The following is a 24226-nucleotide window of genomic DNA, read 5'->3' on the forward strand; positions in this document are numbered from 1 at the left end:
CAACCAGCCGCTGAGTTTCGGTTTCGTTGCCCCCCCCCCCCCCACCCCTCCAAGAAACGAAACTGGAAAGCGATAGCCGCAGGGGCCTGGACAGAGGGGCCTCCCCATTCCTGCACGCTGGGCCCAGAGCCAAGGAACCCCCACTCCCGCACGCTGGGCCCGGAGCCAAGGAACCCCTATTCCCACATGCTGGTTGTGGACACAGGGGGCTCCCCATTCCCACATGCTGGGCCCAGACCCAAGGGGACCCCCTTTCCTGCATGCTGGGTCTGAACCCAAGGAACCCCCATTCCCACATGCTGGGCCCAGGCCCAAGAAGACTCCCATTCCTGCACACCGGACTTGGACTCAGGGAGATCCCACCTATCCAGCACACTGGAGCCTGGACCCATACCCCCCCATGCCCCACACACTGGAGCTTGGACCCATGGGGGCCCCACTTAGCCCCCACAGGTTGAAGGCTGGACATGCTGGGGGCTAGCTAGTAAACTGTCCTGGCCAGATACATCCCCCCCACCTCACTTCACCAGGGTAGCTCAGTGGTTTGAGCATTGTCCTGCTGAACTCAGGGTTGTGAGCCCAATCCTTGAGCGGGCCACTGACAGGTCTGGGGCAAAATAAGGAGGAAAAGAAGGGGTGGTGCTTGCTCCTGTCAAGAGGGCAGAGAACTGGACTTGATGACCTCCCAAGGTCCCTTCCCCAGCTCTATGAGATGTGTGTCTCCATATAGTCTATTCTTGATTCCCACAGTATGCAGGCCAATGATGGGAAGTGAATCCAGCCCTGGATGTCACAGGGGCCAAGGACCCAAGCCCACACCATGCACTTGGGCCAGGAAGTAGCACCCCTGGATCCCAGATGAAACTTGTACACAGACCTATCTCTGGCATAAGCCAGGCAGTAAGCCCTTTGGCAGCTTGAGCCAATCTAGGTCCAAGCCTAGGGGCTGGACGCAGCTCAGATTGTGCTCCCCAACTTCCATGCAATCCCCAAGCTCTTGGGTGGCAGCAGGAGAAATTGGCTCTGCTTCATGCACCATCCCCCTGGTATCTGTTTGAACATGATGCCTCCTTAACCTGTGGAATTCACTGCCAAAAGGCAGCACAGCTGGGTCTGGGGGCCACAGGGAGTTCTAGAGGTGCTGAGAACATGTCAGTTCCACTAGCTGGCACACAAGGGGTGTTTAAATAAGAGTGATAATCCATCCTGCTCCAGGGGGAGGGTGGGTTGAAGTATGGGTCAGGGAGCAGAGTGTGTCCAGGGTGATGTGGGGAGCAGAATGGGTCAGAGCAGTGTGAGTCAGGGAACAGAGTAAATTGCGGGGGGCAGGGATCAGAAGAAGTGAGAGAAGTGTGAATTGGGGCAGTGTGGGGAGCATTGTGGGTCAGGGAGCAGAAAGGTCTGTGGGCAGTGTGGGGGTGTGTTGTGGGTAAGGTACCCAAAAAAAAAAAAAAACAATTTTCCAGTGCCTTAGTAATTCCTGGAAAGAGGTGATGTGTGCATGTGGGGGAGGGGGAACAGGCACTGGGGTCAATTACCATGTCCCCATTTGCTGCATGCTCAGTAACACTGGCAAAACTGCTGTCTTGAGTCTACCCCTCAATCTACCTTACCCCACCCCACCCCATCACACTATGCACAGGTCAGCTACCCCACCCCAAAATGGTGCCCAACTGTGCAGCTATTCACTATCCCCTTAGACAGACAGCTGAGGGAATTCCAGACCTTAGAGGTGGATCTGCTCTGGCCAGTGCTGACCTTAAGTTGTAAGGAAGAAAGGGCTGGGCCCATCCCCACCCAGCCAAGAAGCGCTGATCGGAGGCCCTGCCAAGCCCCAGCACAAATGAAGATCCCAGCAAGCGACCCCTGAGAAGGGCATCTTGGCTTGCCATGTTCAGTACTTTTGGGGATGCCCTCTGTGCTAGTGGGCTCTCTCCCTTGTGCTCGGGGGGGGGGGGGGTTACTGGGAGTGGGTGCCATGGCAAGAGGTTGCTGCTTGTTGTTACTGGGGGCAGGAGGTATGCAGAGGTCTATATGGGGTTTTCAGTTGTCATTGCAGCCAAACTCCCAGAGAACAGGGAGAGGGAAATGATCTGTGGGAGCCCATTGATCATGTCACACACCAAAGCTGGTCCTCAGCCATTCTGCAGATACCATGTTCTGAAAGGAGGAAGATGCAGAGCAGGGAGTGCCCTCCCCACCCCACAGTGATGTCCACTTGCCCCTAGGGAGGGCTCCTGACAGGGAGGGGTGACTGACAGGCAGCTTTCAGAGGAGTGTGCAGTAGGATTTCTACTCTTCAGCCTGTGCAGCATGACTGTCAGTTGCAAACAACCAGTTCTCAGGGATGAGGTATTCTACATCCATAGCCCCAGAGTGCAGGATGAATTCACTTTCCTCCTCTGTGCTCTGTGTCTGCTGCAGCTGAAATAGGGAAACACAAGGTGGCAGTACAGGCACTGATCCCCTGGGTGGAGGGGGCTGGAGCACCCATGTGGAAAAATTCTTGGGCGCAGCGCACCCAGTGGTGTCAAAGTCCCCCCTCTGTTTACCTCCACACTGTGACTCTTGAGTACCTGTGGCCCCACTGGCCAACTCCTCCTGCTGCCTCCCAGTGCTTCTTGAGCAGCACAAACAGCCAGTTGGTGGCATTCAGGAAGCTCCAGGTGGGAGGGGGAGGCAAAGAGACAGGGTGAGCTCAGGGGAAGAAGCAGCATGGAAGCTTGGGGTAATGGGTAGAATGGAGGCAGGGTGGGGGCAGAACTGGGGCAGGAAGAGGTGGGGTGGGGCAGAGCTTGGGGGAAAGGGGTGCAGTGAGAGTATGGCCTGGGGCAGATCAGAAGTCGAGCACCCCCAAGCTGGAGGGGAAGTTGGCACCTATGGTTGGCGGGTCCCTGCTTTCCAGACAAAGTCCCCTTAGCCAGGGACCCCTGGGGCAGTGAACCCGTGTGATGCCAGCACAATTAAGAACTTACCCAATTCTTTTCTTTAGGAAGAATTCATCTTTACAATGCCAGGTTCACCAGTGCCTCCTGATGACACTCAAAGATACAGTGCTCAAGCTGTAACAGTATAACCTGTATGGTTTCTCTATAGCTATATTGAGAGGCCTACAGCTTGTCTGTAGCCAGAATAAAGAGCTGTAGGCATTAACTGTGAAGCTACAGGCCACATACTCATATTCCATCTACATTTCAGTATAATAGTGTCACTTTTGGCTGTTAAGAAGAAGAAGACCACATCCTAATGCAACCCACTGTTAGCACACAAAGGCTACGTCTACACGTGCAGCCAACATCGAAATAGGCTATTTCCATGAATAACGTCTACACGTCCTCCAGGGCCGGCAACGTCGATGTTCAACTTCGACGTTGCTCAGCCCAACATCAAAGTAGGCGCAGCGAAGGAATGTCTACACGCCCAAGTAGCACACATCGAATTAGGGATGCCAGGCACAGCTGCAGACAGGGTCAACGGGCGGACTAGCGCTTCCGGGGCAACAGCTAGCCGCTCCCTTAAAGGGCCCCTCCCACATACACTCAGCCTGCACAGCACGCGGTCTGAGGAGCCATATAGGCACACAGACCCCGGGTGCCGCAGTCATGGACCCCCAGCAGCAGCAGCAGCAGCAGCAGCAGCAGCAGCAGCAGCAGCTAGAGGTCCACCCAGCCCTCCCGGCAGGAGCAGGGCTTGCCCTGGCTCATGCCATGTGGGAGGCAGCTGAGCACCTTCTTGCCCCAGGGGAGGAGATGCCCCCAGGGCAGCAGGGCTCAGCCCCTACCCCTGCAGCACCCCGCTCCACCCCCCGCCTCACACGCCGGCGGCTGTGGAGCTACCCCACCAGCACCGACTGGTGGGAGCGGCTGGTGCTTGGGGAGTGGGACGACGACCACTGGCTCCGGAACTTCAGGATGACCCGCCAGACATTCCTGGAGCCGTGCCAGTGGCTCACCCCCGCACTCAGGCACCGGGACACTGCCATGCGGCGTGCCCTCACAGTGCAGAAATGGGTCGGCATCGCTGTCTGGAAGCTGGCCACTCCGGACAGCTACCGATCCGTGGGGCAGCAGTTTGGTGTCGGAAAGGCCACCGTCGGGGCTGTCTTCATGGAGGTAAGAGAACCCACAGGGGGAGGCCAGGGCAGGGCAGGGCAGGGCAGGGGGGCCAGGGCAGGGCAAGGCAGGGGGGCCAGGGCAGGGCAAAGCAGGGGGGCCAGGGCAGGGCAGGGGGGCCCGGGCAGGGCAGGCCAGGCCAGGCCAGGGCAGGGCAAAGCAGGGGGGCCAGGGCAGGCCAGGGGGGGCAGGGCAGGCCAGGGCAGGGCAGGGCCACGCACACCCTGCTCACCCCTCATTGGGGCTGTCCCATGTGCTTTCTCTGCAGGTCGTGCGTGCCATCAACGCCATGCTCCTGCACAGGCTCGTGAGGCTGGGGGACCCACATGCCACTGTCGCCGCCTTTGCCACCCTGGGCTTCCCCAACTGCTTCGGGGCTCTGGATGGGACTCACATCCCCATCCGCGCCCCGGACCACAGTGGAGGCCGATACCTCAATCGGAAGGGCTACCATTCAGTCGTCCTGCAGGCCTTGGTGGACAGCCGGGGACGGTTCCAGGACATTTACGTGGGCTGGCCTGGCAGCACCCACGACGCCCGGGTTTTCCGGAACTCGGGCCTGTGCCGCCGGCTGGAGGCGGGGACCTACATCCCCCAGAGGGATCTCCCTCTGGGGGACACCACCATGCCCTTCTGCATCATCGCAGATGCGGCCTACCCCCTCCGGCCGTGGCTCATGCGCCCCTACACGGGCCACCTCTCCGCCAGCCAGGAGCGCTTCAACGAGCGCCTGAACCATGCGCGCCAGGTGGTGGAGCGCTCATTCGGTCACCTCAAGGGACGCTGGCGATGTCTCCTGACCCGCCTGGATGCCAGCCCCAACAACATCCCCCAGATTGTGGGTGCCTGCTGCGCCCTGCACAACCTCGTGGAGAGCAAGGGGGAGAGCTTTCTTCAGGGCTGGGCCGCGGAGGCCGGCAGGGCACACGTGCAGCCACCTGCTGCCCCCAGTCGGCAGGTGGACCCAGAGGGGACCCGGGTCCGGGAGGCCCTGCGGGCCCACTTCGACCAACAGGCCGCGGGGTGAACTCTGTCCAGGCCCCCTACTGCCCGCCCCTTCCTCCCCCACACTCCTGCCCCAACGCCCACACCATGGAGCACCCCACCGCCCCCCCGCCCACTTGTCCAGGAGAAATGACAGCACGAACTTGTGGGTGAACGTAAACGTTTTGTTTGTCTTAACGAATTTTTTTTTTTTGTGCATAAATAAATATCTGACACAGAAACCAAAAAGGAGGGACAAACGTTCAACCAAATCAAGATGGGCAAAAATAAAACAATACAACCACAAAGCAAATAAAAGTGTGCACCATCAACAAAAAAGAAAAGCAGGGAGGAGAACGGGGCGAACTATTTACACAGGGGGGACGGGGCAAACAGGGGCACCAAAACAAAGCAGCCCCAAAAGTCTGTCCAACAAGTGGGGGGGCCACGTCCCGGGCCCCTCGCCCCTACAGCCCAGCAGTGGGCGTGCCCGGCCGGGAGCTCCGCCGGGCCTGCAGTCTGGTCCGCGGCTGGGTGGGAGCGGGCTGGACTGGAAGGTAACGGCGCCGGCGAGTCTCGGGTGGCTCCAGGGGTCCCTCAGCGCGGTGGCCCTCGCGGGGAGGTGGTGGGGCGACGGCGGACGGCCCAGCGACGGCTGGAGCAGCTGGTGGTGGGGCTGCAGGAGCGGGCATGGCAGGCGGTGGCTCGGCCGGCGCGGCATGGGGGGCCAGGTAGTCAACCAGCCGGTTGAAGGTCTGCATATAGGCCCCCCATGCCTCCTTGCGCCAGGCCAGCGCCTGCTCCTGCAGCCGGAGGTGCTGCTCCGACACCTCCAGCTGCCGGCGGAGGATGGCCAGGAGCTGGGGGTCCGTTGCCGCCGCCAGTAGCAGGCGCAGGGTCCGCCGTCTTGCCCTCCGCGGGGCCGGTTGTTCCTCTGCCGAGGGGTGCCCTGGAGCGAGGGTCCCGGAGGGCTGTCTGGGACAACCGAGGCCTCGCCAGCGCTCTCTTCCGGTCCTTCGGATGGTGCAGGTGCAGGTGCAGGACACAGGAGAGGAGGGAGGAAAGAAGAATGGAGACAGGCGTTAGTGTGGGCCCCGAGCCGTGGCCTTTTTCCCCCCCGCCCTGGGCTGCAGGTTCCCCATCCCCATCCCCGGGAGATGCTGCTGTGATGGATGGGGTTCAGGGGTCCCCCTGCCCTGCACCCCGTCCCCTGGTGGGAGCGACTCTCACTTCACCCCGCAGGGTCTGAGGGCAGGAGAGCTTTCTTAGGCCACAGATGGCCAGTTTCTGGCAGGAGTGACAGCACCAGCTGTCGGAAGAGACAGTCCTTCCAACCCGTCGTGGGGAGAAGACCCCAAGGGGGGCCCCTCTGGGATGCAGCTTTCCCCCTCCTCTGGCTGGCTGCCTACCAGCTCTCCCTTCCCCTAGCCTCTACCTGTGGCCCCCGCCCTCGCCCCCCAATTCCAAGCCAGCTCGGCTCCTCCCTCCTGTTTGCTCAGGGCAGAGGTGTCACCTGCCAGCTGTAGCGCCAGGATCCTCCTTTGGCCCTGGGAGCTCCTCGGCTCTGGTGGCTCATATGTAGGCTGAGTCTCCCTTTGGCACTCTCCCCACTCCATCACATGCTGCTGCTGCGGGGTGTCCCACCCCCTCCGCCCGGGGGCCCCTCGAGGTTCCGCTCCCCCCTGGCCCGGGGATGGGGCATGGCACTGTCATGCAGGGTGTGGGGGGGCAGGAGCTGATGGCTGCAGTGCTGTGAGGGCCATGGCCCTGGTGTCCTTGGGGCCATGGCCATGTGAGCGTGTGGGGGGCCCTGGACACATAATTCTTACCCCCGCCCCTCAAGCCCCGGGGTGTCCACCAGAGAAGGGTACCTACCTGTGGGTCCGCTCCCACAGTCCGGAGATCCCCGGGGGTCGGAGGCCCTGCTGCTGCTCCGGGATGGCAGGAGGAGGATCTGCAGGCTGGATTCTGTGGAGGAGGAGCCCCCCTCCTCCTCCTCCTCCTGCCGCGATGTCCCGGGGATGGCCTCCGGGGGGGGCCCTCGGGGTGCGGGGCTTGCCTCCGGGTCGGACTCCGGCTGCAGGTCCTGCTGGGGCTCGTCAGCCGAGGTGTCAAGGGTGGCCGGAGGGGAGGAGGTGTGCCGGGAGCCCAGGATGTCCCTGAGCTCCCTGTAAAAGGGGCAAGTGACGGGGGCGGCCCCAGATCGGCTGGCCGCATCCCGGGCCCGGGCATAACCCTGCCGCAGCTCCTTGACCTTACTGCGCACATGGTCAGGAGTGCGGGCAGGGTGACCCCGGGCAGCCAGGCCGTCGGCCAGCCGAGCGAACGCATCCGCGTTCCGCCTCTTGCTCCCTATTACCTGGAGCACCTCCTCCTCGCTCCAGAGCCCCAGCAGGTCCCGCAGCTCGGCCTCCGTCCAAGAGGGGCCCCGCTGCCGCTTCCCAGACTGGCTGGTCCTCTGGCTGCTCTGGCTGCCCTTGGGGGGGGTCCCCTGGGGGCGCTGGGGGGGCTGCTGGGCAGCCATGGCCGGTGTCAGGGGCTGAGGGCTGTGCAGGCTCGCCGCGGGTGCAGGCAGGAGCCTGCACGTTGCCTCAGCCTCCTGCAGTCAGGGCGGGGGAGGGGACCTTTAAGGGGCCGCTCCACGCGGCCACCAGTGAGCTGAGGGGCTCGAGAGAGCGTCTCTCAACCCCCCAGCTGATGGCCGCCATGGAGGACCCAGCAATTTCGACGTTGCGGGACGCGGATCATCTACACTGTCCCTACTTCGACGTTGAACGTCGAAGTAGGGCGCTATTCCTATCTCCTCATGAGGTTAGCGACTTCGACGTCTCACCGCCTAACGTCGAAGTTAACTTCGAAATAGCGCCCGACGCGTGTAGACGTGACGGGCGCTATTTCGAAGTTGGTGCCGCTACTTCGAAGTAGTGTGCACGTGTAGACGCAGCCAAAGAAACATATCTCAAGATAAAAAAGCAGTCATGTAGCACTTTAAAGACTAACAAAATAATTTATTAGGTGATGAGCTTTCGTGGGATAGACCGACTTCTTCAGATCATAGCCATACCAGAACAGACTCAATATATAAAGCACAGAGGTCCAAAAATTGTTATCAAGGTTGACAAATAGGTAATATTGTTATCAAGGTTCACAAATCAGAAGAACAGAGGGACGGTGTGGGGGTGTGGGGTGGGGAACTCAAGAGTTAGATAAAACATCAAAGTATATAAAAGAGTCCTTATAATGGGTCGGGAAGTTGCTGTCCCTGTTCAAACCACGTGTTCATATGTTGAATTTAAATAAGAATGTTAGTTCTGAGTATTCCCTCTGTAGACAGTTGTTAAAGTCCCTTTTCAGTAGAACACAAACTTTCAGATCTATAACAGAATGACCCACTCCATTAAAGTGCTGGCTGACAGGTTTGTATATTTGGAAATGAGTAAAGAAAACTTAGTTAATAGCATTTCATCTGGCAAGCAATGATATCAATAGCTGAAGTTGTGGAATCACCATTCTATGATGATTGTCTTTACTTTTCTACTGTTTTCTGTACTGTTTTCTGCATGGTTTGTAATTGCTCCTATCTGCTGTATAATTAATTTTACTAGGTGTAAATCAGTTAACGTGGTGGGTTATGATTGGTTAGGTATTTCTGTTGCAGTATGTTATGACTGGTTAGTAAAATTATACTAAAATAATTGGTCAAGGTATAGCTAAGCAGGACTCGAGTTTCACTACTTCAACTGTGGTCCAAGAAGGAAAGGAAGAAAAGAATATCAAGCAGGAAAGATGGAAGAAAGAACACCTTAAGGAGGACTCACCCCCCACCCCCCAAGACCTGCAAGACCCTGAAATGCCACAATCAGCATCCAGAGAGTGACACTGTTTGTCCCAACGGGGGAAGTCTACTTGTCTTATCAGGATGGATGAGCATGATACTATGTGCTTAGCATGTATTCTGCTTTCTTGGTAATTGTAAATTGTACTGTGTAAGGCTTTTTCAATTGCACAGATCCTGCATACCTGCAAGAAATTATGCCCTGAGCCCTAGGAATTGGGCAAGGGTGGGAGTTTAAATTAACAGGGTCATGATTTGAGTCCTATGGTTTGGGTAAAAGCGTGTCTCCCTGAGCGTGCAAGGGATAACAAATGTGTGTGGGTAACAAAGCCGCTATCCTGGCAGGTCATACCATGCTCGCTGCTATGTACACTGGGAAGGGAAGGGTCTAGGAGCATGAGTGAACCTCAACCACTGGGGTACAGCTGCATTGGTGGGAAGATCCAGGAGTATCTAAAGGAAGGAGTGTAGCCCTGGGGCATGGCTATGAGGAGTGCAGGGAAGGAGCTGGGTGCAGTTATGTGCATGCTGCTTTGTGCAACTCAGTAGGGCAGAGCAAAGGCTCCTCGACATCGCCTGGGACACACCAACAACCCCACAGTGAGATGGAGAGGTGGGACAAGTGACTGCTGGTACAGAGAGGGGAGACTAAGGGACACACAGGCATCCAGTGCACCTGCTGTCTCTCTCTGCAGGGAAAGGTCATTCCTGCAGCAGGGCCAGCTGAGCTGCAGTGGGGAGAGGTAACAGGGCTTGGCACTCACCTTAGGGACATCCAATGAGCTGGCTGTTTTTATCCTCAGGCCAAAAATGAGCCATTGCAGGGAATTCTGCACTCACCGGCACATCCCAGGGCTGAACAGCGGCTCTGTTGCACTTCTGACAATGTTGCTGGGTACAGCAGTGCTCAGCTTCCTGTGCAACCAGGTCCCAGTGGCTCCCCTGCCCCACCATCCACACTGGATCCGCTGGGCCCAGAATGACAAGACTGAAGGTCAGCAAGACACACAGGTCATGGTGCAGCCAAGCAGAGAAAGTGGGTGCTGGAGTCTGCCCCGTGCAGAAACCTGCCGCCTGACCCCCACCTCCACCCCCAACTGGTCCTTTCTAGGACTTGGTGTGGCTAGTGTGTGGCTGTTGCCAGCTGGCCAGATGGACCAGAAGCTCTTTGCTGGCTTTAGTTGCTCTCCATGGGCTCTCAGCCCATGTTTAGCTCTGAGCTCCAAGGCTGGGCTCTCTCAAAGGGTTGGCACCCTCCTGCTTTGGCAGAATGGAGACTCCCTCCTACCTATTCCTCCCTCCATCAGCTCTCCTGCCAGTATTCCCCTAGCACACAGCACCCCCAGGGTATCTTGGCCATTCAAAGCATCAAAGCCCTGCCCCACTTCATGCTGGTGTCTCTTGTGCACTCTGCCCCCAGGGCACCACATCTGGCCCAGCTGCAGCAAATTTCACACACAGGTGGTAGAGAACCTGCTCCATCGCTGTAATGCATTATTTTCTAATCACCTAGAGGGTCTGGGCTCCATACAAGTCCCAGTATTGGACCAATCTTGGCTCCAAACAGTTTAATTACCAACATAGGCTTCAACCAAAGCTCTGGATCAGAACATCAGCAGGAAATTCTAGAGCTAGATCTGGCTCAGGTTCTGAATTGTGCATTACAAGATCATTTCTAATTATGGCCTTTCTCTGTCCTCCATTAATGCTGAATCAGACACTAACTGTTGCCAACTCCTGCAAATTTTGTTACAAGTCAGATTTGAGGCTGGGGCTAGCCCCCATCTGCAGACCTTCTGCCAAGTTCAGAGGGGAACCTTCTGTGATTGGCTGCCTGCCCCACTAACCCACCTCCTGGGAAAGAGCAATACCAGGGCTGCTGTAGGAAGAGTGTGCTGGGCCTAAGAAGGGGCAGAGTAGGTGAAGTAGTGTTGCCAATCATACAATATTATCTTGGAGTCTCCAGGAATTAAAAATCATAGAATACTAGGACTGGAAGGGACCGCGAGAGGCCATTGAGTCCAGCCCCCTGCCCTAATGGCAGGACGAAGTACTGTCTAAACCATCCCTGATAGACATCTATCTAACCTGTTCTTACATATTGCCAACGGTGGAGATTGCACAACCTCCCTTGGTAATTTATTCCACTGTTTGACCACCCTGACAGTTAGGAACTTTTTCCTAATGTCCAACCTAAACCTCCCTTGCTGCAGTTTAAGCCCATTGCCTCTTGTTCTATCCTCACAGGCCAAAAAGAACAAGTTTTCTCCCTTGTCCTTATGACACCCTTTTAGATACCAGAAAACTGCTACCATGTCGCCCCTCAATCTTCTCTTTTCCAAACTAAACAAGCCCAATTCTTTCAGCCTTTCTTCACGTCACATTCTCTAGACCTTTAAATATTCTTGTCGCTCTTTTCTGGACCCTCTCTAATTTCTCCACATCTTTCTTGAACTGTGGTGCCCAGAACTGGACACAATACTCCAGCTGAGGCCTAACCAGTGCAGAGTAGAGCGGAGGAATGACTTCTCATGTCTTGTTCACAACACACCTGTTAATTCATCCCAGAATCATGTTTGCTTTTTTTTGCAACAGCATCACACTGTTGACTCATATTTAGCTTGTGGTCCACTATAAGCCCTAGATCCCTTTCTGCTGTAGTCATTCCTAGACAATCTCTCCCCATTCTGTATCTGTGAAACTGATTGTTCCTTCCCAAGTGGAGCACTCTGCATTTGTCCTTATTAAATGTCATCCTGTTTACCTCAGACCATTTCTCCAATTTATCCACATCATTTTGAATTATGACTCTATCCTCCAAAGGAGTTGCAACCCCTCCCAGCTTGGTATCATCTGCAAACATAATAAGTGTACTTTCTATGCCAATATCTAAATTGATAAAGATATTGAACAGAACCAGTCCTAAAACAGACCCCTGCAGAACCCCACTTGTTATACTTTTCCAGCAGGATTAAGAACTATTAAGAACCATCCAGTTATGCACCCACCTTATAGTAGCCTCATCTAAATTGTATTTGCCTAGTTTTTTTTATAAGAATATCATGCGAGACCGTGTCAAATGCTTTACTAAAGTCTAGGTATACCACATCTACCGCTTCTCCCCTATCCACAAGGCTCATTATCCTATCAAAGAAAGCTACCAGATTGGTTTGACATGATTTGTTCTTTACAAATCCATGCTGGCTGTTCCCTATCACCTTACCACCTTCCAAGTGCTTGCAGATGATTTCTTTAATTACCTACTCCACTATTTTTCCTGGCACAGAAGTTAAACTGACTGGCTTGTAGTTTCCTGGGTTATTCTTATTCCCCTTTTTATAGGTGGGCACTATATTTGCCCTTTTCCAGTCTTCTGGAATCTCTCCTGTCTCCCATGATTTTCCAAAGATGATAGATAAAGGCTCAGATACCTCCTCTATCAGTTCCTTGAGTATTCTAGGATGCATTTCATCAGGCCCTGGTGACTTGCAGACATCTAATTTTTCTAAGTGATTTTTAACTTGTTCTTTTTTTATTTCAACTTCTAACCCTATCCCTTTCCCACTAGGATTCACTATGTTAGGCATTCCTTCATCAGACTTCTCAGTGAAGACGGAAACAAAGAAGTCATTAAGCATCTCTGCCATTTCCAAGTTCCCTGTTACTGTGTCTCCCTCCTTACTGAGCAATGGCCCTACCCTGCCCCGGTCTTCCTCTTGTTTCTAATGTATTTATAAAAAGCCTTCTTGTTTCCCTTTATGCCTGTAGAGAGTATTAATTACAATTAGAGAGTATTAATATTTAATTAAAGGTTGTTACTTGATGAGAGTTCAAGGAACATGTTCAACCAAAACTAGCAACCCTAGCCGGCAAAGACAAAGTGGAGATACACTCCCAGCACCAAATCAGGGCCCACTGCATCTTGCCCCTAGATGTACAATCTAGAAGGAGCCAGAGGTTGGGGAGGAGAAGAGAGGGGATGGGCAGGGGAAAGTGTTGAGTGATGGGGACTGAGAAGAAGTGACAAAGGGGAACTGGAGATGAACTGATGGGGGTGAGGGGAGGTGACAGATCAGGGACTGGACTACATCTACATACATATCTCATAGAGCTGGAAGGGACCTCAAGAGGTCATCGAGTCCAGTCTGAACTGATGATTGGTGGGGGGGGGTGAGGGGAGGTGACAGATCAGAGACTGGCCTACGTATACATAGAGTAAACCCTTGAGTTACGCATAACTCGAATTGCCACTCAAGTTGCAAGTTGAGGGAGCCAGGCTGCAGTCTGGTTCCAGGCTCCCCTGGGCTTGCAGGAGCCAGGAAAGTGACCAACAGGGCTTGTCAATTTCCTGGCTCCCCAGCTGGTGACATGCCTGTGAAATAGCACTAACTTTACAAATTTCTCCCCATTTAGCTTAACAACCCTAGAAATAAGCTTTCTCCACACAACTCTTAACCTGCTTCTCACTTGATTAACCCCAGCCACTGCTGCTTAGTTGGGGAAAGCCGATTCTCTCCTAATAAAAAAAGCCTCCTTGGCGCTTCCAGGACAGCAGAGCTACATCTACACTACCTTTCAGAAGGGGGATGGTAATGAGCGAGTTGGGAAAATGCTAATGAGGTGCTTCCATGAATATGCAGTGCATAATGGTGGCCACGCGCAATTAAAAAGTGCTGCTTTCGAATCGCATGGCATCCATGTAGATGGGGACCTTTCGAAAGGACCCCCCCAAAACTTTGAAAGCCCCTTCTTCCTATTTCATTTTAGGAAAAAGGGGCTTTCAAAGTCTGGGGGGGGCGGTTCTTTTGAAAGCCCCCGTCTACATGGGCAGTGCATGATTCGAAAGTGGCACTTTCAAATCACGTGTGGCTGCTATTATGCTAATGAGGAGCTGCATATTCATGGCAGTGCCTCATTAGCATCTTCCCAATTTGCTCATTACCATGCCCCATCATAAGGACTCTTTTACATACTTTGTTTTATCTGATTCTTGACTTCCCCGCCTCCTACCACCCCTCTTCCCTTCTGATTTGCCCACCTTGATTACAATTTTTCTGATTTGTCAACCTTGATAACTATTTTTGGTTCTCTGTGCCTTAAATATTGAGTCTGTTCCGGTATGGCTATGGTCTGAAGAAGTGAGTGTGTCCCACGAAAGCTCACCACCTAATAAATTATTTTGTCAGTCTTTGAAGTGGTAATGGACTGCTTTTTTGTTTAGACTGGATCCTAGCAACTGCAGGAGCAGGCAAACTACAAATGCTCCCCTGGACTTAACTTATATTAATATGAAAATGCATAAGCTGAGTCCAGATAAAGCAAGGATCTACTGTACATATGTCATACAGCTGGAAAGGACCTTGAGAAGTCATTGAGTCCTGTCCTCTCAGCAGAGCCAATCACCATCCCTAACAATTTATTTTTAAATCTCTTTGCCCCAGATCTCTAAATGGCCTTCTCAAGGGTTGAGCTCACAACTGTGGGTTTACAAGGCCCATGCTCAAACCACTCAGCTATTCTCACCACCCCAGAGGGTTGTGAACTTAAGAAAAGTCTGTGTTGAATCCTAGGCCTGGAAAGGACCTTAGGGGGTCATCTAGTTGAGCCCCTGCTTGAAGCAGGAGGGGTAGGGTCCTGTAGAGCAGCCAGGACACATCTCTCTCTCTCTCTCTCTCTTCCTCCCCACCCTGGAGTGCTGGAGCTGCAGAGCCACAAGCTGCTCAGCCCTCATTTTCATGTACCTCGACCAATATTATGCATGCCATTATGTGCCAGCAATGCCTTTCTACAATGTACTTCAGACAAACTGGGCAAACACTTCACCAAAGAATAAAGGGACACAGAACAGACATCAGGAATCTCAATACACATAAGCCCGTCAGTGAGCATGTCAATGGAGTGAGCCATTCTACTAAGACCTGAGATTATGCATTCTACAACAAAGAGCCTTTAAAAGCAGATTACATAGGGAGATTTGTGAACTGGGGTTCATATTCAAATTTGACACAGTGACATTTGGTATGAACAAAGACAGTAATTATCTCATGCATTACAAGGACTGCTTCCCTTCCTTTGATGTTCATAATTATTTCAGGAAAGACAATCAACTTCCCGCACCCCTCATACCCCTCGTTCAGTTCCATGTATTTGTCAGTTTTTATTGCAATATTTTTGGATCTTTGTGCTATACAAATGGGTTTGGACTGGAAGTTCTACAGATCTGAATAAGTGGATCTGTCCCACAAAAGCTCATCATCTAATAAATCATTTTGTTAGTCTTTAAAGTGCTACATGACTGCTAGTTAGTTTTGTTAGCCCTCACTAGAGAAAACTCCTGAGACCTAACTTTTCCCGGCAACAACTTACCCATGCACCTTGGAGTCGACGCGAATTCAGCGATTGACCTTAGTCTCCGCCAATGGACAAACACATGAGACGTAAATTGGCCTGGCAACAACTTACCAAACCAGAGGGAAGTTGAGGCGAACGCATGGATTGGCCCTAGGCTCCTCCAATAGGATTTTAACTTCACTGCCTCATGGCAGTGCCTTTCCTCCCTCTGCGCCCCCTCAGATGTGTGCCCCAGGAAAGTTAGGGCCCACAGCTCAATCCCCCTTTCCACGCACCGCTGCCGCCCGCACAGCCCAGCGCGCAGCACACGGGAGGCGGACGGTGGGGTGTAGTACCACAGGCTGCCAGTAGGGGGCGGCAGAGCAGGGCTCCCACCTGTGCCGAGTCCCAGGGCTGGAGGAGAGCACAGGAGGTCATTGACTCCAGCTCCTGCCCGCAGCAGGAGAGGAACCATCTCTGCTGCAGGGGGCCCCACTCTGCCTTGGGATAGCAGTGCCCCACACCTGGCCCCTCCACTTCGCTGAGAGAGCAGCACCCCTACACCTGGCCCCTCACCCTTCTTGGGATGGTAGCCCCCCAGTTCCCTCGGCTGGTGTTTTGACAGTCCTCATTCCCACCTCCATTCTAGCCCGCTTCAGTCAGTGTTATAAGTCAGGCTTTGGCCCTGCTCCATGTCTTCCCACTGCAGGGGCCACCCCATTCCTGGGCTGGGGCAGCAGTAATAGCAGGGCCCACATTACCCTGGTCTCTTAGCAGCTGGGATTCTGATTTCCAATCTGGCCCATTGTCATGGTCGTGGGAAACCTCAGTCGGCCCCAAGCACATCCAGGCAAAGCCCCAGGGGATCAGCCTGCGGGGAGAAGAGCTCCAGTCTCCTGAACACCATGCAGCTCTGCATGCTGGGCACCCTGATCTCAATGCCTGAGTGTAACCTGTGTCACCTGCCCATCTTGAGAGGGGACAGCATCCTGTACTGAGTCCATCCGCATACCCAGAGGCTTATTCAGCCCTAGATTCAGGACTGTCTGCCCTTGGTGAGCTAGAGCAGAGGCTGTGCTGCACATGCTTTCCAGTGGGTGATCAGGGCAGTGAGCCCTGGGCACGGGGAGTTGAGGCACAACTGGGAATAGGCTGGATACTGTGCGGGAGGGGAGCAGTGATAGTGAGCAGGGGCTGGGCTCATGCAACAAGGACACAGGTTGCGTAGGGGCTGCTGGAGACCAGCAAAGGTGGCATGTAGAGGCTGAAGGAAAAGAGTAGAGTAGATGGGACACTGCCTTGTAATAGATGGGACATTGCCTTGCATGGAATCATTAAATCCTAGAGCTGGAAGGGACTTTGAGAGGTCATCAAGTGGCATCTCCTGCCCTCATGGAAGGCCAAGCATCATCGAGATCATCCCTGACAGATATCTGTTTAACCTGCTCTTAAATATCTCCCGTGACAGAGACTCCACAACCTCCCTGGGCAACTTATTCTAGTGCTTAATCACCATGAGAGGAAGATTTTCCTAATGTCCATCCTCCTTTGCTGCAATTTAAGCCTATTGCTTCTTGTCCTAGCCTCAGAGGCCAAGGAGAATAATTTTTCTCCCTCCGCCTTGTAATGCCCATTTAGGTATTTCAAAGCTGCTAGCATGTCTTTTCTCAGCATTCTCTTTTCCAAACTACACAAATCCAGTTCTTCCAGTCTTCCCTCACAGGCCATGTTTTCTAGACCTTTATTTGTTGCTCTTCTCTGGACCTTCTCCAATTTCTCAACATCTTTCCTGAAATGTGGTATCCAGAATTTGACTCAATACTCCAGATGAGGCCTAATCAGTGCAGAGTAGAGCGGAAGAATTACCCCTTGTGTCTTTCTCATGACACTCTTGTTCATACATTCCAGAATGAGGCTTGCTTTTTTTTGCAACAGGATCAAACTGTTGACTCATATACAGCTTGTGGTCCACCATTAGCCTCAGAGCCCTGTCTGCTGCACTCCTTCCTAGGCCGTCACTTCCCAGGTTGTACGTGAGAAACTACCTATTCTGTCCTATGAGGAGGAGCTTAGATTGCAGAGCACTTCCCATGCAAGCATGCAGCCTGTGCCCAGGGACACTGCAGCCCAAGGACAGCACCTGGGGTGGCAGCCAACGGAGGAGAGTGCAGCAGGCACAGTGATGTTTGTTTTCTGTGAATCAACATCCCCCTGGAGACCTCTGTTCTGTTCACTAGGGCGGGAGGCATGGGGCCAGCTACTGGCTAGGCTGATGTCAGGTGAGTCCCTAGGCTGGGAAGCTGCAGATACATTGCCTCATGGGACACGGGAGGCCTATGGCTCCCTGCCATGCTCTCAGGGCAGGCCTGGGAGAGAGGCTGAATTGAGAGGTACTTAGGATTGGCTCTTTCTCTCAGGCTCACCCGTGACAGCTAGACTCACAGCCAGATTTTCCAGAGCCCAGCAGCCCCACTGAACCAGATTTGTAAGTGCTGAGAGACTGGCCCCAAGAGCTCCCTCAGGGGTCATGGAAGAGAGTAGCATGGCCAGTGCCATTATCTCTGTGCAGGACTGGGCCTTCAGTGTGGGACTTACATCCCTGAGAGTTGGAGGGGCCTGAGCAGTGGCAGGCTGACCCCAAGGGCAGGGATGCAGCTTTTGTAGGGCTGGCTGTTTCATGGATGCTCTCTCCTTGTCTGCTCTGAGTTAGTCACAGAACCAGCTGGGCTGTGGGGGTCATAAAGCCACAAACAGGACAGGGTATCCTCACCCCCAGCTGGGGCAGCCAGGGATGCAGCAAGCATAAAGCTTAGTGTGAACTCCACAGCCCCCTCACTCTATTAATGAGATTGTCCCCAGCCTGAGCTGGCCCAGAGCCCCAGACCCTCCTGCAGGGGCATTGCACACCAATGGAGAGCTGATGGGCACTGGACCTGTGCACACCTGGCCCGCTCATGCCCATGCAGGGATGCTCTCTGCCATCTCTGCAGGGCCTGGCAGGGGAGGGATGTGGCAGAAAGCAAAGGGAAGAGCCACGAGTGAGACAGAACCAGGGAATGGCCCCCAGAGGAACCATACCCATGACAGAGTTGGGCTGATTGGGAACCAGATGGAGCAGAGAGGTCCCAGAGTAACTCCAGGGATGGCTTTGGCCCACCTAGCTTCTAGCTCCTGCACATGGGACAAGAGCAAACAGCCAGAGCAGAAAACAGGGACAGGCAGCGCCTTGCAGAGGCACCAGAGGTACCTGTCCTCTGGGGCTCCAGGGCTGCAGACACACACGCCCATTGACTCTGACCCTCACTCCACCTTGAGCCCTGTCACCAGAACGTCAATGTGTCACTGCAAGCAGGCTCATCCCTGGGCATTTCAGACTCCATGGCCAGTGGGACATGGAGAACCCTGCTGGCCCAGTGTCCTCTCAATCCAGCAAGTGAGGTTAATGTAAAGCAGAGACTGGCATGGCATGAGTCCTGCCCCATTGCTGAAGTGAGCTGCCCAGAGAAAGGGAATCTGTATGCAGTCTGGTGGCTCAGCTGTTCCCGGGGCTCTCCCTGCTGGCTGCACAGGGGAGGGCTGAAGGCCAGAGTCAGGGTCCCTCACCTTATCCTACATTATTTCCACAGCAAACCCAAACTGGGTCTGGGCATGACGTAGTGTGAACGTCCTGCTGCGCTCACACATTTGGCACTGTGCAGCAGCCTGGGCACAGGGATGGCTAGGCAGCCCCTGCTCCAGGCAGTGATACCAGGACCTTGCCAGGCAGCATGAGGCTGGCACAACAGAATCTGGAGAGCCAAGAGCACTGGCAAGGGGTGGGTGTGTGGGGCAGGAGGTGCAAAAGAGCCAGAAAAAATGTGGTGCAGAGGGAAGGAGGTCTGGCAGAGAAGTGGGGAGTACTGCAGTAGAAAGAGACTGGAGAGAAAGCCCTTCCCCTCTCAGGCTTGTATCACACAAACAACAATGCTGACAGCAAGGGGCAGGTTTTCCCAGTCCTGGTGGGAGAAGCTGGTATTTGCAAACATCCGGCTGGCTCTTTGGACCTGTGTATTCTGAACACACCAGGCTGCTTCAGGGCAAGGGGCAACAGGAATTGTCCCTGCCTCTGAATAACCCCTGCCAGGTGACATAGCAGCCAGGAGAACTTTGCCACACCTCAGGTGATGGTGAAAGCCTGGCGTGGGGTTGCCTTGTCACAGCTGGGCCCTGAACTCTGCCCTGTCTGTCCTGTTGGCCCCACAGAATGCTGAGAAGCCCTGATAGTGGTGACAGTTGCTGGCAGCCAGATCCAAGCAGCTTCAGCACAGCGTGGGCCTCACAGCCCCCTGGGAGCAGGGGATCCACGTGCCTCCCCTGCCTGGGCTCTGGGGCTCATCCACTCTGGCTAGGGGCTTCCCATCCATGGCCTGGGGCAGCCCGGCTCAACGACCACTCATCACTCCCTGCTTAGGTCTTTGGTCCTCCACCTGCCCCAGACTGTGAGTCCCTCTCCAGCCAGTCGTGGGGAAGAGACCCTCCAGCTGTGAGGGAAGGGATGGGGGAGGTGTGTGGGTCTGACTCAGGGAGCTGTGCCCACTTCATACTGAAGGGTCTATGTGGATCTAACTTGGGGGCCAGGGGATCAGTAACAGGAATTTATCCCAAGTTCTTCACTAATTTATATGCAGCTCCCCCCGCCACAGCCCCGGGGGCTGGGCTGGGCCAGCAGGGAGCTGAGCTAGAGGAGCATCTGGGGGCTGAGCTGGGGAGCACAGTAGGGGGCTGGGAACCCACAGATGAAATGTTGAGGAATCAGAAATGCAGCTGAGATTGGGGTGGGGTCCCCTCCAGAGAGGCTCAGCCAGGCAACAGCTCCATAGCGTTAGGGTGCATGCACCCCCAGACAAGGGCAAGGGCCCATACAGCCCCACAGCTTAGCCCATGCATTGCCCCCGGCCAGCACCCCTGGCAGGATTCAGACTGTGAATGAGTGTTGGGAAATAGGAAGGGGACCCTGGTAAGGTCTGGACCCCCTGCCCACAACACTTTCACACCCTCCATGTGACCCTCCCAGGTCAACACACATGCACAATCACACCCTTTCCTCATGAACTACAGACCCCATCCCCATGGCACAGTTGGGAAATGGGCCTCTCCCCAAGCACCCTGAACCTGCAGGGTTTGCAGCTCACCCTCTGGCTAGGGGACGTGTCTGAGCAGGGCCACAGACAGTGTAAAGGACAATCCCCTCTCCCCAGCTGCAGGGCATGGGGCCAGGGCTGGCAGCAGGGCACATAAGCCTGATGCTCTCTGATGGGGAAGATACCAGCACCAGAAGAGTACCTGATGCTGTGCTGAGAAGCCAGCAATGGCACCGAAGAGCCCATAAGGTAGAAGGGGCTGGCTGCAGCTGGTTTAAGTGGGGGAAATTGGGGGTTGTGGAGCACCTGCCTGTCTCCTCATGAATGCCCTCTGGGGGAGGGTCCCCTGCCAAAAGGAGCTGAGCTAGGGTGTGAGACAGGCAGGCACCTGATGGAGGGCAGGGGAGGCTGGGGTAGGTGGGAAAGCCTAGGGGTCCTGTGCTCCAGTACTAGTCCTGCCACTGCCCCACCACAGGCCTTAGGCTAGCACCTTCCTCTCTCTTTGTCTCAGGCCCAGCCTGGGCTAGCCACATATTGCCCTACTGAAGTGCCAGGTAGGAGAGAGTCCCCAGCAGCCAGACAGCTGCATATGGTGTCCTGTACCCTGGGGAATAGCAAAACGCCAGCTCCTTGGCAGGCTGCGGATCCCAGGTCTATGCCATTCCTGCTCAGCCTCACCTTCAGATACTGCTTGCCTCTGCACAGGCACCAACAAAGAGTATCAGGCAGACTGGAACCCACACAGGTGATTGGGCTGCCTGCCAAGAGGCAGCTGTACAGTAGAGCCCAGTTTCCCTGCCACCCTTTTGTACCAGCCAGCCAAACAAGCTGGGGTCCCCTGGGATCCCCACAGGGGGAGGGCAGCTGAAGAACAGCCACCTAGGCACTGTGCTGCACTGAGGGGAGAAGCCTGAGTAAGGCCTGCAGGCAACAAGGAAGCACAGCCTACCTGGGGCACTGGGAGCTGCCAACCCTCCCCCAAAAGCAGTTAGGCCTTATCTACCAACCCCACAGATTCAAAAGGCCTGAGTCATTCCCCACAGAATCCATGCAAGGGATGCAGGGCAGTAAGGGGGCTGAATGGTTTGTTGGAAGGCAATATGGTTGGGGTTAGCTGGCCTGGCACTACCCTTCTCTCCCAAGGTGTGTGAGAAGCACTATTGGCAAGGGGGTGCCAACCTTCCAGGATGACCCTGCAGTTTCCAGGACTTAAGGAGTATGCTGTGCAATTATGCATCCAGGAAAAGTCCAGCCAAACCTGGCCGTGCTAGGGCCGGACCCCCACCGCAGGAGATTTCACACCACCTCTGCCTGACCTCTGCCCAGCAAGTACTTCTACCCCATCTCCTGCAGTCTCCCTTCTGCTGCTCCTGATGATCTTTATTTCCCACCTTGCTTGGGGGGCTGCAGTGGGGTCTCCTCAGACCCTTCCAGAAGCAGGGAGGGTTCTTCATCCCTGCTCTGACTGTTCCCCTGCCAGATGCTGCAAAGAGCAGAGGAAGGAGAAAGGAAATGGTCCCACCCCTGTTGCTCATAGGAGGGGAGGGGAGAGGAGGGGAGATGTTCTAAGGTTCTGGGCTTTTTAGCTCCCCACTGTCCCCTCCCCTCCCCTCCCCTCCTGTGAGACCAGTGTTGTCTCCTGGAAAGTGGGGAAGAGCTCTTCTGAAGCTGCTCTGATTGGCTGGAGAGAAATTAGCCAAGCAGAGGTGTCCCCCCTCCCCACTCCCCCTCCTCACAGCAGAAATTCCCAAGAGGGCCGGAACACTGGTGCCATCCCTGGGGGCTGAACTCTTGTGGCTGGCAAAGACACTATGAGTGGTCTCAGCAGTGTTTAAGGCACCTTTCCACAGATATAACTGCACTAACCCTAGACCTTAGCACATCTCAAATTCTGTAAGAAATCCCTGCAACCAGCCACTTCCAGCAGCATCTGCTGCACCTTAGCAGCCTAAGCATGGCCTGGCAAAAGGTTTGAGAACTGCTGGGATCCAAAGAACCATAGAAGGCCACTAGGAAGGGGCCCATAAGAAGTACAGTGATCTCTGAGTTCACCAAGAGTGGCAGGTGAGCTCCAAAGAAAAGCTGGTGCAACACTGATCATCAAGAGCCTCACCCAATGCAAGAGTTCCATGTGCACATTAGAGCTGTGTCTACACGTGCACGCTACTTCGAAGTAGCGGCACCAACTTCGACGTTAGGCGGCAAGACGTCGAAGTCGCTAACCTCATGAGGAGATAGGAATAGCGCCCTACTTCGACGTTCAACGTCAAAGTAGGGACCGTGTAGACGATCCGCGTCCCGCAACGTCGAAATTGCTGGGTCCTCCATGGCGGCCATCAGCTGGGGGGTTGAGAGATGCTCTCTCTCCAGCCCCTGCGGGGCTCTATGGTCACCGTGGGCAGCAGCCCTTAGCCCAGGGCTTCTGGCTGCTTCTGCGGCAGCTGGGGATCTATGCTGCAGGCACAGGGTCTGCAACCAGTTGTCAGCTCTGTGTATCTTGTGTTGTTTAGTGCAACTGTGTCTGGGAGGGGCCCTTTAAGGGAGCGGCTGGCTGTTGAGTCCGCCCTGTGAGCCTGTCTGCAGCTGTGCCTGGCATCCCTATTTCGATGTGTGCTACTTTGACGTGTAGACGTTCCCTCGCTGCGCCTATTTCGATGTTGGGCTGAGCAACGTCGAAGTTGAACATCGACGTTGCCGGCCCTGGAGGACGTGTAGACGTTATTCATCGAAATAGACTATTTCGATGTTGGCTGCACGTGTAGACGTAGCCTAGATGTTACATTCTAAAGTTCTCCTTTTAGGGCCTGGTCTCCAGAAAAGTCTGATCAACAAGATTTTCTGGCAGACCAGAGAGGGTGGGGCAAACAGCAGGAGTGGGGACAATCTTGTCTTGAGGTACACATCAAAGGCTCCCTCTGCTACACCTGAGAGACAAAGACAACTCCCATGGCCATCCCCTGGGAAGTAAATGGACAACATGCTTGCTTCATGCAAAGTGAGGCTGAAACACTGACAAGAACTTGGGTGAGATGAGCATCATGATACAGGAGAGTAACCAGCTTGTTCAGCTTAGTCTCCAGGAAGCGTGTTATGATTTTATTTTGTATGTAACCTTTTGTTTCCAATATCCTTACTCACCTTCCCTTGACTCTCTGCTCTTTGATAACAGGCTTACCCTCCTTTTCACTATAAACACCTCTCAGTGCTGGGCCAACTCCTGCAAGCTGGCGTGTTCTGTCCCTTGGAGAAGAGTAGGCCTGGTCATTCTGTGAGCAGCTAGTGGAACAGTGGCTGAATTATGCAAGGAATGTCCAAGGACTAGGGCTGGTGTGTGCCTGCCACTGCCCGTATAGAGAAAGCAAGACCAGAGGAGGTGTGGTAGGCAGTGCCTGTTCTGCTGCCAGCAGTGTGCTTTCAGGGAGCTGATCCACAGCAGGCACAGATAAGTCTGCTTCCCGCTAAAGATAGGAGGTGGTGAGGTGTGTCAGCTCACTGCATTTCCCTGGGGAAAATCACAGCTAACATCAAATAGAGCTAACAGTCACCAGTTATTGCCAAGCAGGATGGGAGATTTCAGCAGGGTGAAGATTTGCCTAGGGCTGAAGTTCCCCCTGATTCAGTCTAAAATCACAAGCACAGTCTGGATGGAACGAGTGACAGACCATGGGGCCATTGGTTTGGGAACAGTGGGGAGTAGTACCTGCCCCTCTGGGTCCCACGTCCCATGATGCTGCACAGGCATCCAGGGCTGTAAGTCACCTTGTTGCCACTTGTGCAACAGAATCTTGCCTGTGCCAGCTAGATGCTAGCCCCTTACTCAGCCAGCCTGCAAGCCACTCCCACAC

At 54.5% G+C, this 24226-nt stretch overlaps 1 protein-coding gene across 1 annotated transcript in view; it reads right to left on the reverse strand.

Moving 5' to 3' along the window:
• The window catches only part of P2RX2 (purinergic receptor P2X 2), a 57837-nt gene that overhangs the window by 27279 nt on the left and 6332 nt on the right, over window positions 1-24226 (reverse strand). The gene's annotated exons all lie outside the window — the stretch shown is intronic.

Source organism: Carettochelys insculpta, chromosome 18 (genome assembly GCF_033958435.1).
Source record: "Carettochelys insculpta isolate YL-2023 chromosome 18, ASM3395843v1, whole genome shotgun sequence".
In the NCBI taxonomy this organism is placed as follows: domain Eukaryota; kingdom Metazoa; phylum Chordata; order Testudines; family Carettochelyidae; genus Carettochelys; species Carettochelys insculpta.